The 18,266-nt window shown below is 43.1% G+C and overlaps 1 protein-coding gene across 1 annotated transcript in view; it reads right to left on the bottom strand.

Annotated features, from left to right (window-relative positions):
• Positions 1-18,266, bottom strand: part of LOC141094139 (uncharacterized) — a 305,335-nt gene that overhangs the window by 121,838 nt on the left and 165,231 nt on the right. The gene's annotated exons all lie outside the window — the stretch shown is intronic.

Genomic DNA, 18,266 nt, shown 5'->3' with positions numbered 1-18,266 from the left:
ATGACGTGGCAGATAGCGGTGAGCAGCCATGGACGCAGGACAGGTGAGTATCTGACACCCAGCGACGGAGAGGTGAGTATGTCATTTTTTTTATTTTTACATGCAGCAGCAGCAGCACATGGGGGAATAATCTTTAGGAGCTTCTAATGGGGGCAGTATATGGGGGAACAATATGGAGCTTCTAATGGGGGCAGTATATGGGGGAACAATATGGAGCTTCTAATGGGGGCAGCATATGGGGGAACAATATGGAGCTTATGGGAGCAGCATATGGGGGAACAATATGGAGCTTCTAATGGGGGCAGCATATGGGGGAACAATATGGAGCTTCTTATGGGGGCAGCATATGGGGGGACAATATGGAGCTTCTAATGGGGGCAGCATATGGGGGAACAATATGGTGCTTCTAATGGCAGCATATGGGGGAACAATCTATGGAGCTTCTTATGGGGGCAGTATATGGGGGAATAATCTATGGAGCTTCTTATGGGGGCAGCATATGGGGGAATAATCTATGGAGCATTTCCCACCCTAGGCTTATACTCGAGTCAATAAGTTTTCCCAGTTTTTTGTGGCAAAATTAGGGGGGTCGGCTTATACTCGGGTCGGCTTATACTCGAGTATATACAGTAATTATAAGAACAATTAAATGGTGCAAAATGGCACACACAAAATACCTGCAATCATAAAAGTTCAAATTCCATATTGTTACTATGAAAAAATTGGGCAATACATTCAGAACAGGACATAACATAAATAGATAAAAAGTGATATAAAAAATACAGTATATAAATTAGAGTTAATGTGTATAGTGCTCACAATAAAACAATGAAAACATATCAAATATAAAAATATATAGGTGCCAAAATTGTATATATAAAAAGTGCACACAGGGGCGTGGCCTGGACCTCATGTAGGGAGGACGTGGAGTGAGAGAGCTCCTGCCCGGATCCGACAATATATCCTGACTACCAGCACTGCTGACGAGTCCCACTGACCTGGAGGGCTGCAATATCTCCCTGGGCGTCTAGAAAGCGGAGGATCCTTGTGCCATGTCGAACCGCGTTGGTAAAAAAGATAAGGAGACGCCGGGGCGCATCTCTGCTGCATCCAAGATGGCGCCAGCAAACAAGTCGGCCGGTAGTGGAGCCGTGGGAGCGGCTGGCAGGCTGGAGCGATATGCAAGGGTGTCTCCTGCTGCTGCTCAATCACCCGATGCACAGACTGAGACAGGCGCTGGCTGCAGCATGGAGCTGGAGGATCGTATCTCCAAGGAGGGAGCAGTGAGTAGGCTGGTCCTCTCTTCAGCCCAACGTGCAGACGCCGGGGCCTGTGCTGGAGGGGGAAGGAGTGGGGGATGGGGAGCAGCCAGAGTCTGTGCCTGCTGAGCCCACGCTGGGAGAAATCCTTGCAGCAATTAACTCCTGCAATACCACACTGGCCACTCTAAGTAATCAAATGGAGATTGTCACCAAGGACATGGCCTGTATTAAACAAGAGCTGCGGGGAGTGACTGCCAGGGTGGGGGAACTGGAGGAGCGTGTTAGTGCGACGGAGGATAAATTGCCACCAATAACACAGGAGCTGGGAAAAGCCACGCAAAATATTACAATACTGCTGAACAAGGTGGATGATTTAGAGAACCGCTCCCGTAGAAGTAATCTGCGACTGGTGGGGGTTCCGGAGAGGACGGAGGGGACTGACTCACTGGGCTTTTTTGAAAAATGGCTAATGGACACCTTTGGCAAAGATGTTTTGTCCCCATTCTTTACTATTGAGAGAGCACACAGGGTCCCTACGCGTGCCGTCTTGCTCAAGCTCCTACACTTTAAAGATAGAGATGCTATCCTGCGCAGATCCAGAGACATTAAGGAACTTGCTATTAATGGGAGGAAAGTCTCCATTTTCCCTGATTTTTCCCTGGAGGTGCAGCGTAAAAGGGCGCAATTTATTGAGATTAAAAAACGTCTACGTGACTTACAGGTGACATATTCCATGATGTACCCTGCTAGACTGCGGATTGATGTGAATGGAGAAACGCACTTTTTTGATATGGCGGGGACGGCGCTGTCCTGGCGGGATATTAATGAAAGGTCCATGAGGAGGAAGAATACTTGAAGTTCCCCCCTTTTTTTGCCGCCAGGTGTTGTTACTTCTGTTTGTCTGGGACGCTATGCTGGTATAATTACTACTGTTCATTCCATTTCGGATTCAGGGCGGGAGCTGACCGGATTGCTGTGGACACTCGTTACAGTGACAAGCTGTGGACCCTTCTCCCTGCGTTGACTCTGGGCGAGTTTTCTAGCCCTGATTCTCTCTATTTGAGAGAAATGTGCAAGTTACACTTGTGTTTGGGGGTAGGGGCGCTGTGCACTGGTGTGCAGTGCTCCCTCTCCCTCCTTTGTTTGTTTCGTTTGTTGTTGTATTTCCTAATTGATCTGTGGGATTTGGAGTGCGTCAGCCGTGTCACCCAATTCATTGTACCGGGGGATGGTGGGGATTGCCTCTCCCTTGGGAGTGGAGTATGCTCCGATTTATCATTTTTTAGTCTGCTCTTATGGCGATATCACTTAATATTGTAGCGTGGAATGTTAGGGGGCTCGGGGATGCAAATAAGAGATGTGCTATATTTACTAATATGCAGAAATTTTTCCCGGCTATCCTGTGTATGTCTGAGACCCACATGGTGAAAGATAATATTCATTGGCTGAGGAAGGGATGGGTTTCACATGAATATCATTCCACGTACTCGACCCATGCGCGGGGTGTCAGTGTGCTGGTGCACAGGTCCATCCCCTTCTCATGTACTAAATCAGTGGTTGACCCTGGGGGCAGATTTGTATGTTTGCTTTGCACGTTATACGGTATACAATTTATTTTGGTTGCCGTGTACATCCCCCCCGCCCTATTCAGTCGAACCAGTAAAAAGAATCTTGTCTATTTTGGATTCCTTTCCCCCTCTTCTAATAGGGGATTTTAATACATATTTGCATCCCTATTTGGATAAGTTGCATTCGGGAAACATATCAGAAGATGCAGCCTCAACCTCATTTGCTAGAACGTTGGTGGAGCTGGGTATGGTAGATCTTTGGCGTGTCCGAAATCCCACAGCCAGACAGTTTTCCTGCTACTCTAGCTCCCACCATGCTATGTCACGGATAGACCTGGCCATTGGGAATACACTCATGACCCCATATGTACGAGGGGTGGCCTACCTGCCTAGAAGTGTATCTGATCACTCGCCGATACATGTCACACTTTCATGGGGACACCCCCTCACCCTGTCTAGACCTATCTGGAAACTTAATCCCTTTTGGGTCCAGCTTATAGGGGGATCTTTGCATGATGCCATTCTAGAATATTTTCAACTTAATGAGTACTCTGCTTCATCACACATAGTCTGGGATTCCATGAAAGCCTATGTCAGGGGCTTATATATTAGAGAAATATGCACACGGAAAAGCCAAAATAGACGCTACACCCAGAGTCTGATCCAGGAGGTGTCTGTTGCGGAGGCTGCGGTGGTACTCAACCCGACAGAGGAAACTAAAAAAGCTTTGGAGAAGGCATAGGGGGAGCTCAGGGAAAACCTCATGTCGGCGGCAGCAAATAAACGTTATTTCCTCAAACAAAAATATTTTATAGAGGGGGAGGGAGTAGAACACTTGTTGGCCACGGTCATTAGAGCACAGGACGGATCTTCATATATCAATAGGCTAAAAACTGACTCGGGTGGTCTTGTGACGGACAGTGTGGACATAGTGAGTGAGATAAGGAGGTATTATATGCGACTATACACATCGGATTGCAGTCTCACGGAGACAGATTGAGCAGTATCTGGATGCTCTCTCTCCCTGCACTGGCTGATAACGATAGGGATTCGTTGGATCGGGACATCCTGTTGGAGGAGGCGTTTGGTCAGATGCAAAATGAAAAGGCTCCAGGAATGGATGGCCTGCCTGGCGAGTTTTACAAAACCTATGCACCCTTACTGCTACCTAAGCTACTTAAGGTATTTGAAGAGGCTGAAAGGCAGAGGGTCCTCCCGCCATCTATGAGGGAAGCTTTGATAGTTTTAATATTAAAGTCCGGAAAAGATCCAGAGATTCCGGATTCATATCGCCCGATTTCCCTACTATCAGCAGATGTTAAATTATTGGCCAGGGTACTCGCCAATAGGATGTCCCGAGTTGTCCCATCTATTATACAGAATGATCAGACGGGATTTATTCCAGGCAGAGCCACATCTATGAGCCTCAGGAAACTATACTTGGGGATTCAACATAGTTCTGGGGAGCTGGGGGGAAGAGCAATTTTATCCTTAGACGCCGCTAAGGCGTTCGATAGTCTGGAGTGGGGTTTTTTGTGGGCGGTCCTTCGGAAAATGGGTTTCGGATGCAGATTTATAAATTGGGTGAGGCTGTTGTATGGCTCGCTGGTGGCGAAGGTTGGGGCTAATGGCAGGGTCTCTGAGTCTTTTCCTATTGGGAGTGGGTACTAGACAGGGGTGCCCGCTCTCGCCCTTGCTATTTGCTACTGCAGTGGAGCCATTGGCAGTTGCAATTCGGAAGTCCACAGAAATAATGGGATTCAGGTGTGGAACTGTGGAGTTGAGGATATCATTGTACGCGGATGATTTACTTCTATATTTAGACAAGGTACATTCCTCGATTTTGCCGGCAATGGAGGTTATTCGAGAATTTTGGCTGAGGTCTGGTCTTCGGATTAATTGGTCCAAATCAGCTTTAATGCCGATAGACCCTCTCCCGGCGGATTTCTCAGATTTGCAGATACCGGTCCCTGTAGTTCGGAAGTTTAAGTATCTGGGTGTAATTGTTAGTCCTGCCCCGAAGGATTTTCAGGCTCTGAATCTGGAACCACTGTTACAGCGATTTAGAGCAAAAGTACATACTTGGTGTCGCCTGCCGTTGTCGAATATTGGTAGATCTAACTTAATCAAAATGGTAATGATGCCACAATTATTATATTTGATACATAATTCTCCGGTGTGGATCTGTAGGGAATTTTTTGCAAAAATAAATACATTATTCCGGGAATTAATTTGGAAGAAAAAACAGGCTAGGATTCGCTTGGAGATACTGCAGCGGGGGAAGGAGGAGGGAGGATTGGCGGTGCCAAACCCATTCATATACTATATTGCCTCCCAGATGCAACATCTTAGGGGTTGGGGTAGAGACGGAGCGTATGATAATGGTGGTGATATCGTGAGAGAAGGGTCGGTATGGAAATATCCAGGGTGCCGGTTGGAGGTGGGAAGACGGCAGATAAATGGGGCACGATTCCCCACGTTGGCTATGATTTTCAAGGTGTGGGATAGGGGTAAATCTCTTTTGAAGATAAATGGCCTACGGAGCTCTAGCCATTGTGGCGGAATCCGGATTTGCAAGAGATCAAAAAACTGGTGGGGTTCGGAAGATGGGAAGATAAAGGGATTTATCTGGTGTCACAAATTTTGCAAAATAACACTCTTAAGAGTTTTGAACAATTGAGAACAGAATTTCACCTCCCACATGTCTTCTTTTATCAGTACTTACAGCTAAGACATGCATTGGAGAGACAGAGAAGGACAAATCCGGTGATAGTGACACATAATCAAACACTACATATGCTGCTCACATCTGAGTCTTCTAGGAGACTTATCTCTGAATTATATAAAAGATTATTGCCTGCCCATCTGGAGACATATCCACTGACTGCTGTTAAGAATAAGTGGGAACGGGACGTTGGCCCCCTGACGGAGGACCAGTGGTCCGATATTCTAGAACAGGTCCCTAAAATGGCGGTTTCTGAGTGCCAGCGGCTTTCGCAAATATATCTCATTCACAGGGTATATAAAACACCCAGCTTATTATTTAAAATGGGACTTAGGCCCAATACACAATGTGTTAGGTGTGGGCAGGATGATGCCCACTTGATGCATGTTATGTGGGAGTGCGGGCACATTAGGGATTTCTGGAGGCAGACCCTGGGACTCATAGCCCAGGTATACCATATTACAATACAACCGTCACCTCGTCTATGTTTGTTGAATTTGTGGGAGGAGGGGGTTGACCCGGACTCTGCAGTGGCCCTGGGGGTAGCACGTATCCTGTATCAGGCAAGAAAGCTACTTGCATATCATTGGTTGGATCCTATGCCACCAACATTGTCAGAGCTTAAAAATAAACTAAATAATGTCATTAGATTGGAAAGGGGGGCTTATTTAAAAAGAAAAGCATTGGGAAAGTTTTACAAAATTTGGCAGCCGTGGATGGAGTCACCGGGTCTCCCCTCGGGCGCACTGGTACGGGATGTGATGTTGGACCAGTTGCTGTTGTGCTTGCGGTGATGGGGTGCTTGGGGAGCAAAAATAAAGTCTAGTGTCCTTTGTGGCAAAGCGGATTTTGAGTGGCGTGGTGGGAGGGGGCTGGGGGGATCGGACCTGATATCCGCGGGGGCGGAATATGATGTGGGGTGGCGCGACTGGCGGGGATGGTTTTCCCACTGAACTGAGGCACTGATGTATAATTTTGATTTTTGTTTATTTGTGGAGCCATGTGGTTTGTAGGCTCAATTTATGCAAATATCTGTGTTTTGAGATTTTCTTTTTATTTATTCTTACACAGGAGGAGTTTTACCCTTTAAATAATATCTGCTTTCAATGTAATTTTTACTAGCTATATAAGAGGTCATATTCTTTCTGTATTGATTCCTGAATGTTTAATAAAAAAGATCTGATTAAAAAAGTGCGCACACAGCAACACGCAAAAGGCAATATAAAGTGCAAATAATGCGCAAAGTGCGTATAATGTGTGCTTTATTTCCCAAGATGGCCAAACGTATTCCCAAATATGCAGAAATCGCTAATCAAATCATAGATTCAACATGACCAGTTATATCAATTACCTGTGTGTGGCAGGGTAGGTGACTGCAGGAACGCGTCCCGACACGCGTTTTGGATACAACCTTAGTCGGGGATTGTGTACATAATGACAAAACGAGGGGTTTAAAAAGGACGCAACAGCCAATGCACGAAGACTGGAAGTAAACGGGCGCATGCACAGTCAGGAGGACCAGAATGCTCCGGGTAACGGCGTCATGCAGCCAATGACGTGGGCCACGGTCATGTGACCGCTGTCATGGCAGCATAGAGACGCCGGACCCGGAACAAAGCAGGCCACAGGCCGCGCATGTGCACTAATCCTCTCCCCGCAGTATGAGCCCTATGTAGAAGTAAAACCAGGGAATAATATACAACGATCAGTGCATAATAATAGATAAATATAAATAATCCAAATGAAAAACGTATGGAAATTCATTTATAAATACAAATGTGAAAAAAATATATCAAAATCCATCTCCATAAACAATTCATAAATAATAATGAATAAAATTATATATTACAACCATGTATGAAGAGAAGAAATAAAAAATAAATATATACCAAATGATAAATGTATGATAAATGATAATGCTAAAAATGAAAAGATTAAAAAATGATAAAAAAAATAACAAAATGAAAATTAAATATAAAAAAAGGGATAATTTCATAGTTGAATTCACAAATGAGGTCCTATTCAAATAATCCAATGGCTGATAAAGAGCTCACAGATGAATAAAGCAGCATGTATAGAAAAGTGAAATAAAATATAAAAATGACAAAATGATTAAAAAGTCAAAATGTATAAGATAAATTTACATGTAGGGTACAAGGCTAATCTGTTCATTCAAACCAAGGGGATATACGTTCTGAAGAGTCCAAATCCACCTTGTTTCAAGTCTGGCAAGAGGATTCATAATTTTACCTCACCTCATGTTGATGGGGTATAACACGTACATGAAGTCCCCTAGGTATTACATTTTTCAAATAGTTTTCCAAAAATGCTTTGTTTCCACCATCATTTTGTTTTCTTGAATAACAGATTTTTAATAGTGTTAGAAACAGAGTCCACCTGTAGACCAACCGATGCAGGTGCCATAGCCCCATCATTGAGTCCACCTGTAGACCAACCGATGCAGGTGCCATAGCCCCATCATTGAGTTCACCTGTAGACCAACCAATGCAGGTGCCATAGCCCCATCATTGAGTCCACCTGTAGACCAACCGATGCAGGTGCCATAGCCCCATCATTACCAAAGACTTCTTTAATATGTCCCTGCCAGGAGATTTCCTTAGCTTTAAAATCAATTTCCAAAGTGCAAGAGGCCTGTGCAGAACACAGTAACAATTACGTTATTAAAACACAAAGGACAAAAAGGCAACCATATATAAAACCAACCAGGTGAATATATAGATGGTGAATACAAAATATTAAATATTTTATATATGTGCCTATATGGAAAATGGCAGACCGTTCGGTAAAAAGACTTGAAAATAATTAGGACAAAATGAACGTAAAAGTCTTTTATGTTTGGTTTGTCCTAATTATTTTCAAGTGCAGGCGGTATGTATATCTCCAGTCTCAGGCAGAAAATACACACATAAGTCTTCGTCCATCATTGTCAAGGTCTCCAAATCCCCAGAACATTCTTCTGCCACGAGCACTTTAAATCAATATCGGGTCGGGAGGCAACCCACAAGATAGCGTTATTTTTAGCACGGAGGATGTGGCGGTACGTTTATAGAGCAAGGAAAAAGGAAACTAGTAAATTTTATAGATTTACTCCAGGAAATATAGGCAGTGTTTACAAAAATGTAAGAGATGTTACAAAAGAGACAAGCTACAGTATATACAGACAATTACAAAATAAAATGGATTAAAATAAAAGTTTGCATATCTCAGTCAATGCCACGCCATGAGGAGGGGCGTTCCCAAGGACCAAGATTCAGTCCACAGCAGTGATGGTATTTGCTGTCTCCCGAGGTCTGAACGACCACCTGAATGAGCCTTCTAGCCTTATATCTTCTTCTGGCTGACCTCACTTGGGGCGGAGCTAGGGAACATACATACTCCCCTTTTGAATGTTACTAGAAAATTTATGAGTGCCATAACTCGAGCTGCGAGGCTCACAGCGTGATGATAGAAGTATCATGCTATCTCTTGCAAATTTATCTTTCTATTGATACCAAACAAGAACTACCTGCGGGCTAGTGGATGGTGGGAACCCTTTTCTCGGTACCTGATGGGCACATACGCCAGGAAACGATGCTGTGGATAGCTTTATTTATGCAGATTCCAAAAATATAAGTTTCCTGCCTCTATGCCTAATCTGCGTTATTATATTCGAGTTTGAATAGACAAAAGAACATGTGCTATAGGCAGATTGGATTTACCTGGTTAGGGCAATAAACGTGACCAGCTGATGAGGAAGGGAGGGGTGAATGGACATTCCAACAGGGAGAAGGAGGGGGATTCAGCTTTGTGTGGGGGATGTCTGTGAGTTGAGCCAGCACAGGGACTTCGTGTGTACACTGCCACACCTAATTGGGGAAGGGCAACATGTCATTTATAAAAAACCATGGAGCTGCAGCCGATAGCTCTGTATGTGTAAATAGAACAATAGGAAATACTTTATATTTCATAGAATCGTAGAGTTGGAAGGGACCTCCTTGGCCATCTGGTCCAACCCCCTGCTCAAAGCAGGATTCGCTAAATCATTCCAGTCAGATGTCTGTCCAGCCTCTGTTTGAAGACTTCCATTGAAGGAGAACTCACCACTTCTCGTGGCAGCTTGTTCCACTCATTGATCACTCTAACTGTCAAAAAGTTTTTTCTGATATCTAATCTGTGTCTACTCCCATTCAGTTTCATCCCTTTGCTTCTAGTCTTTCCTTGTGCAAATGAGAATAAAGTGGATCCTTCTACAATGTGACAGCCCTTTAGATATTTGTAGACAGCTATTAAGTCTCTCAGTCTTCTCTTTTGCAAACTAAACATTCCCAAATCCTGCAACCTTTCCTCATAAGACAGGGTTTGCAGACCGGTCACCATTCTGGTCGCTCTTTTCTGAACTTGCTCCAGTTTGTTGATGTCTTTTTTAAAATGTCGTGCCCAAAACTGGACACAATATTCCAGATGAGGTCTGACCAAAGAGGAGTAGAGGGAAATAATCACTTCATGTGATCTAGACTGTATGCTTCTGTTAATACATCCTAGAATTGCATTTGCCTTTTTTGCTGCTGCATCACACTGTTGACTCATATTCAGTCTGTGATCTATTAGTATACCCAAGTCTTTTTCACATGTGCTGTCACTTAGCCCTATTCCTCCCCTCCTGACAGTTTTGTGAAGACATCATCTTTTCTTAGTGACCAGAAAAGTGTCTTGTGGGAGAAGTGTTAGAATCTATTTCGTTTTGACCACTCTCCATCTTCTTGTGGTTTTCTGGGTGCTGGTCTTTTTCTTCTGGTGCTAGGTTTGTCTTAGGTCACCCTCTATTACCCAGCACCTGTCTCTCAGTGCTTGCTGGACAACAGTGTAAATCCGCTAGTGTTCTGGCTTGGTGCTTTGATTGCTTTCGGTGTGTGATATTGTGCAGTTCTTGGTCCTCTAGTTCTGCCTGTTTTTGTTTTTCCGTTCGTTTCTGCAGCTTCCTCAATTTTCATGCTAGGAGATGACCCGTTTTTGTTCCCAGTCCCTAGATCATTCAGGGATCCCCTTCCTATAGGTCTTCTTTTGAGTTTAGCCTAGGAAACGTCAGTGGGTCTGTTCACAAGGGATAGGTCGCCCCCTCCAACGTAGGGTTTCAGCCTAGTACAGGATCAGCTTTTCCCATTTTACCCTAGTCCTGAGTTGCAGATCCGTAACAAAAAGCCTTTTTTATATTCTTAATGTAACTATTTTGCTTGAAAATCAACTCTCCATAAACATCAGGGGAGAAACTTTTTTATGTTAGAATGTTGGAAATGGCTTAACCGACAACATCTCCTTATCATTCCTCGTGTTTTGCCTCGTTAAAATAAAAACTTTTTATTTTCCACTTGGTCAATGGTTTATTATGCGCACAGCAATATATGGACTCATGACGCTGAAACTGTACTAACAATTTATTATTGTACAAATATGTTGTCCTTTTGTAATTACCTTGACAGGTGTATATATACTGGCTTGGTTGTATACATGTGTATATGTTGTTTTTAGTTAATAAACGAATTTAAAAAAATAAAAACACTCCTCTTTGCTTCCGTGCTCCGCCATTCCAGTGGTGTCGGGACTCACATTCCGGAGGCTCACTTGAGGTTGTTGCATCACACGAGCCCGGCTTCCAATCAGTGCCAGATTTACTGTCCCCCTCTTTGGATGTACTAAATAACTACTGGAAGCCAGGGCTGTGGCTGCTCTCCGACTTTGTGATGTTCGATTTGTCCAAAGGTGGGGATGGTGATGCCAGTGCTGATGGGGGCAGGTTTCACATGATGTAACAACCTCACATGAACCCCGGGAATGCAAGTGCCGACACCGCTGGAAAATGCCACACAGAGAGAATCCATTATCATACCTAGAGCATGAAAAAAGAATTTCTGGAAAACCATATATTATTGGCCATCAAAAATAATAACGAGGTGAAATATGTGATTAAAAAAATTGTACAAAAAAGATATAACAGTCCTATAATTAAATAAAGTTAAATTACTTTTTACAACTAACCAGTTTTTTGTCTATAAGACACTTATAGAAAACATTAAAATCCATAAAGCAATACCTGCCTATAAGCCCCAAATCAGTAGTGGTCAGATCGCTGACTCCAGCCATGTCATGTTTACTATCTATATGGAAAGGATCTTGAACTTCTGCGGTCTTCAGGAGTGAAGCTGTTTGTTAATGTTGGGAATTTTATAAAATCCTGAAGGGCTGAGAACAGAAATCAGGCATCCAGTCAGCCTGTATAAATAACTTTTGGTAGCAGCAAGTAGTTCTTGGTTTAGCGTGGAGTTAGCAGTGACCGTACCCAGGGTATATATACAGACCATGCATTGAAATCAGGGGTGTATAAACCATACCCTTATTGTTATTTTCCCATTAACTGTCCTATTAGTGGAAACAGCCTGAGGTCTGCTATGTTAATCGTCCGTCAATCACGTAATTGTTCGGAAGATACTGGGCAGCAGAGCGCTGTTCATGACAAAAAGATAACAGTATGCAAACCTCCAAGGCGGTGATGTTTGATAATTTGTGGCTGTGGTGAGATTCTGTGTAAGGACTGTGTACCTGTTTTGTCTGCTCTTCCCCTTAGTTCGGTTGGATTTTGCCCTTATCCAAAATGGAGTTGCTGGCTTCACGGGGCCATCTTGTTTCCTGTCTGATACTCCTTGTTTCCTGTCTGCTACATATATAAAGGAACTCTGCACACTATACCTTGCTTGTGTATCTTGTACCTCACCTGCTGCCAAGCTGGAATTACTTGCAACCTGCTTGCCTCTTTTGTTCTTCGGGATATCCCGCTTCTCGATCTACGTACCACGGAATGACTCTGTTGCTTTACACCCGCTCTGTACCCACCTCCGCTACGGTCCACTCTCCTTTAGGAGCCGGCCCGGGCTCTGGGTCTCTGGATCCTGCATTGCTGGACTTGTACTCGCACCCTTGGTTTATACCTCTACATCTGCATACTCTTGAGACTGTTTAATTGCCTGCTTACCTGTAGAGTCACAGTTTGCATATGTCATCTGAAGTTCTTATCTCTGCAATAGATATTTACATCTGAACTGTGATATACCGTATCTGTCTTCATTTTGACCCATGTCATCGGCCTCCATAGAACTTTAGTATAAACTTATTACATTCGTTTTTTTTTCTCTCCGGTTCATTGCTTGACAATTGGTGGCAGCGGTGGAGTTCAGCATGACCCCCCCCACCCCACACCCCCCCGACATGATCTTTGACACACACACTTTTAGCAAGAAAAAGATCTTGCTAATAAGGGAGTGCATCTTATAGACTGGAGGCAGCTTCCTGTGACAGATGAGAATGCTGAGACGGTGCAAAGCAGCAAAAAAGTTCACTTCGCAAGAAATAAGCCAGAGTAGCTGCAGCACGAACACCAAAAGTGTGTATGATGATATATTCATATGACCATGCATTTTCAGTGTATATACTTTATCATTATTGAATCTTTTTGTGAAATTTTATTTGTGACATTTTTCCTTATAATTTCAATTTTATTTTTATTCTCTGTTTATATACCTGCATATTTTATTTTGTTACTTTGCTCTGTAGTAACTGAAGAAGGTCATCAATTGACCGAAACGTTTTAGCTTCATACTACAATAAATCTCCCTTGATTACACTTAAGTTGAGTGCTAAGTTTATACCTATAGTAGAGTAAGATCTTGTCTTAAATTCAACCCATCTGGTTTCTAACATAAATAGTCAAAAGGATTCTCTATTAAGTAGTTTCTGTTTATGGTCTCCCCCACGTATGGGTTTATACGCTTTTTCAATCCCTGAAAATCTTAAACTAGAGACATCTAAACTATGGATCCTAGAAAAAATGTTTTGACATAGGGCTCTTTGAAGAGGGGACTTAGAATGATTGGCTTCTAGATGTACGCAAGGAAGGAATTGGGTATCCATAAGGAAGCTGGTAACTTCAATTTGTAGGACACTGCTATCACGCTGCTGCTATGCAGGTAAATGCAAACTCCACTAGATGGCAATAGAGTGGAGGGAGGACTGCACACAGCAAGAGCAAACCTGCAGCGAAGCTTATAATCCTTATAAACAGGGAGGAAATGGTTGAGGAGGTAAAAGTGGCTGGAACCCTAGGAGGTAGCGACCATGCTATTTTAGAATTTTGGATAACTAGAGGCGGAAGACCTGTGAAGACTCAGACGTCAAGGTTAGATTTCAGAAAGGCAGATTTTAAGGGATTCAGAAAGAGAATTGGAGGGATCCAATGGCTGGATATCCTTAAAGACAAAAATGTCCAGGAAGGATGGGAAATCTTGAAAAATGAAATTCTCAAAGCACAGTTGTTAACAATTCCGAAAAGAGGGAAGAATAGGAAGCATTTAAGGAAACCAGGATGGGTGAACACAGAACTTAAGCACATGCTAAAAAGGAAGAAAAAAATGTTTATAAAATGGAAAGAGGGAGGCATATCTAAAGAAGAATATAATGCTGTCTGCAGAATCTGCAGGGCACAAATCAGATTATCTAAAGCTGAAAATGAATTGAGGCTTGCAAGAGATGTCAAAAGCAATAATAAAGGATTTTGGGGATATGTCAAAAGTAAAAGAAAAGTCAAAGATGCTATAGGATTTTTACAGGATGAAAATGATGAAATGGTAAGACAGGATGTTGAGAAGGCTGAACTTTTAAATTCCTATTTTGCATCTGTTTTCTCTCAGAAAGGAAATGTAACACCAACTGTTATTCACTGTCCTATTAAGGGAATAGAAGAATCCAGGATATCTATAAACAGAAAGATAGTGAGGAAACACTTAGCTAACCTAAATGAATTCAAGTCTCCAGGTCCAGATGAATTACACCCCAGAGTACTGAAGGAGATAGCAGAAGAAATTTCTGAACCACTCTCCATAATCTTTAAAAATTCTTGGAGAACAGGAGAAGTGCCAGAAGACTGGAGAAGAGCAAATGTTGTTCCTATCTTCAAAAAGGGGAAGAAGGTGGACCCAGGTAACTATAGGCCGGTGAGTCTGACTTCTATACCAGGAAAGATCTTTGAACAAATTATTAAACAACATGTAAGTCAATACCTGGATAAGAATGAAGTGATCAAACAGAGTCAGCATGGGTTTGTAACTAATAAGTCATGTCAGACTAACTTAATTTCCTTCTATGACGGTATCACTGATTGGGTGGATCAAGGAAATGCTGTAGATATAGTATATCTTGACTTCAGCAAAGCATTTGACAAAGTCTCTCATACAATCCTTATTGAAAAAATGACTAAGTATGGAATGGACAAGGCAACTGTTAGGTGGATTCATAGCTGGCTTAGTGATCGGACCCAAAGAGTGGTCGTAAATGGCTGCACATCCAGTTGGAAGAATGTCTCAAGTGGGGTACCACAGGGCTCTGTCCTGGGCCCTGTATTGTTCAACATCTTTATCAACGATTTAGATGAAGGAATTGAGGGTAAACTGATTAAATTTGCTGATGACACAAAGCTAGGAGGGATAGCTAATACTAGAGAAGAGAGAGAGAGGATTCAAAAAGATTTAAATAAACTGGAGAAGTGGGCAGTAACTAACAGAATGGTTTTTAACAGGGAGAAATGCAAAGTACTACATCTGGGCAATAAAAATGAAAAAAGCATATATAGAATGGGAGGAATAGGGCTAAGTGACAGCACATGTGAAAAAGACTTGGGTATACTAATAGATCACAGACTGAATATGAGTCAACAGTGTGATGCAGCAGCAAAAAAGGCAAATGCAGTTCTAGGATGTATTAACAGAAGCATACAGTCTAGATCACGTGAAGTCATTATTTCCCTCTACTCCTCTTTGGTCAGACCTCATCTGGAATATTGTGTCCAGTTTTGGGCACCACATTTTAAAAAAGACATCAACAAACTGGAGCAAGTTCAGAAAAGAGCGACCAGAATGGTGACCGGTCTGCAAACCCTGTCTTATGAGGAAAGGTTGCAGGATTTGGGAATGTTTAGTTTGCAAAAGAGAAGACTGAGAGGAGACTTAATTGCTGTCTACAAATATCTAAAGGGCTGTCACATTGTAGAAGGATCAACTTTATTCTCATTTGCACAAGGAAAGACTAGAAGCAATGGGATGAAACTGGGAGGAGACACAGATTAGATATTAGAAAAAACTTTTTGACAGTTAGAGTGATCAATGAGTGGAACAGGCTGCCACGAGAAGTGGTGAGTTCTCCTTCAATGGAAGTCTTCAAACAGAGGCTGGACAGACATCTGACTGGGATGATTTAGCGAATCCTGCTTTGAGCAGGGGGTTGGACCAGATGGCCCAGGAGGTCCCTTCCAACTCTACGATTCTATGATTCTACCACCAGGTGGCAGCAGAATAGTCAAACAAGCCGGATCGATATTAGTCTGTAGGGTAATACTAAAGGAATAAGCAAGCACAGAGTCAGAAACAAGCCAAATGGGTCAGTACTGGACAGGAGCAGATATGCCAAAGACAAACAGCAGGTCAGGGTCCAAGCTAAGGCAAAACCAGGGAGTCCACACACGAAAGGGGATCACAGAGTCGGGACGGGAAGACTGTACAAAACAGACACTGGTGCAGTTAGCAAAAGCAGCAGGACAAATCAGGGCAAGCGGAGTCATGTACACATGCCGTAGGCAGAAACTATAACGAACACCGCCTGCAGGATCCAGCGGAGATGAATGGCAAACCTGAAACCAGACTGAGGCTCAGAGACGTTAACCCCTTACATGACCAGACCGGGAAAAGGGGAAGACAGGTCTCAAAACCCAGTGTGGATCATGACAAGCAAATTAATTTGTGTGATGATTTCGAAGGGACCGATGAAGCAAGGACCTAACTTGTAGGATGGGATTTAAAGACAAATGTACTTAGAGGACAACCACATCTTATCTCCAGGACAATAACAAGGTGAATCCAATTGTCTTTAGTACGCATGTTTATTCATACGCAGAGTCTCTCCAGAGTGACCTTAGGGTCAAACCATATCTTCAAGAAATTCCCAGTAAGATCATCGGCGAAATGACCACCAGAAGCTGCCGATACCTGAGGAGGAATTCCTGGCTGTTACCCAAAAACAATTGTGATGACACAGCATTTGATCTTAATTATCCAGACATCTATTTTAAGTAGACCAGGAGACATAGGCTATTGTCTGAATGTTGACTATTGAATTTGTTTTTTTCAGTTATTCAAGACACATGGACTATTGTCATATGAATCTCAATGTTGATTCTAGAGTTGATGATTGTGAAATTTCTGAATGGGTGTTGTTTACCTCTTATTAGTTCTTGCAGGTTATTGTCTGCTATCTTTGCAAGCAAGGGCGGCATGGTCATTGAACAATTGATGTTTGCTATTATGTTGATTACGCATTGTACCAGTTTGTTGACCTGCAAAACAGAGGACAAACTATGCAGATTGATTAAATACTCAAACAATGAGAGATGAGCCCCTGCCCCCATCTCCCAATCCTGTGGATAAATGCCTGAATAAGAGCTGTGTGCTATAAAAGGGATCTGCAAAACCACAACCAGGAAATCTCTACAGGACATCTGCCAGGACAACGTGGCTCCATCAAAAGGGATACAGATTTGACATTGTACAGAATGCCAGCTTAAGTACCATGGCCCTAGCTGCAAGAATACAGATCTGTTCCACTGACCATCACTGAACCCATGGTACGTTTGGGGAAGCTAGGATTGGGTTCCAACCGTCTCCTTTCCCCATGGAGATGTACGGAGAAACAAGGTTGTGACCCTCCAGTCACATGCCTCAATGGTCTGTCAAATTCCGAAACTTGTCCTTACCTCCTCTCTGTGGGTGCCTGACAAAAGTGGGGTGCCACAGGTGAGGGTAGTCAACCCTGAAAGTCCCAAAGTTGCATCAGCTGTAATCCTAGGAAGTTAGCGGAAAGTGAAACTATGTAATTTTGCACCATCATGTTATTGTGTGTTGCTTCAATAAATTATCGCTACACTGTTTTACCCTCAGTTGCCTGTGTGGTATTTTGCCCATGGAAAAGGAGTTTGGACATTCAGTGGGATGAGCCCTGGTCCATGCGGTCTTTCTTAAGGCAGCCAGGCTAGCGGACGATGGCAACTACTAACTCACAGCAATTGAGAACTCACAAAAGACTCACTTATGTGGTTGTTATAGGAGAACTCTGACAAAAGTAAAAGTTTGACCCAATTGCCATGATGTGCATTAGAGAAGAGCCTCTTGAGGGTTGCCAGTATCTGGTTGACTCTATACACCTGATGAGAAATTCAGAACAAGGTTTAGAAGTTTACACAAAGTCTGCCAGAATCTGTATCTGATCTGGCCACCTCGGTCGGAAATGATGTGGAACAATATCCATGAAGACGGATGATGTGCTGAATGAAGTTCTCAACAAGTTCTGGAGCAGACGGAAGACCTGGCCCGAGGACACAGGAAGATCTGTAATAAAATCCATAGCAATATGCTGCCAAGGAGCCATACGTATTAGGAGAGGTAGGAGTCACCAAGACGGGAGTTGCCTAAGAGTCTTGTTGCAGGCACAGGAAGGACAAGCGGAAACCAACTGCACGATTTCTGTTACACCCACAGGGCGTGAAGATGTATAATGAACTCACTAGACCACTGATAGTGCAGTGGTAGCTGTATACCCGATGCACAAGAAACAGGAGAATGA

The sequence above is a fragment of the Dendrobates tinctorius genome, unplaced genomic scaffold (genome assembly GCF_039654945.1).
Source record: "Dendrobates tinctorius isolate UK_male_01 unplaced genomic scaffold, ASM3965494v1 ptg000063l, whole genome shotgun sequence".
NCBI classification, from domain to species: domain Eukaryota; kingdom Metazoa; phylum Chordata; class Amphibia; order Anura; family Dendrobatidae; genus Dendrobates; species Dendrobates tinctorius.
The sequence above is the reverse complement of the archived record's forward strand: the minus strand, read 5'-3'. Positions and strand labels throughout refer to the sequence as shown.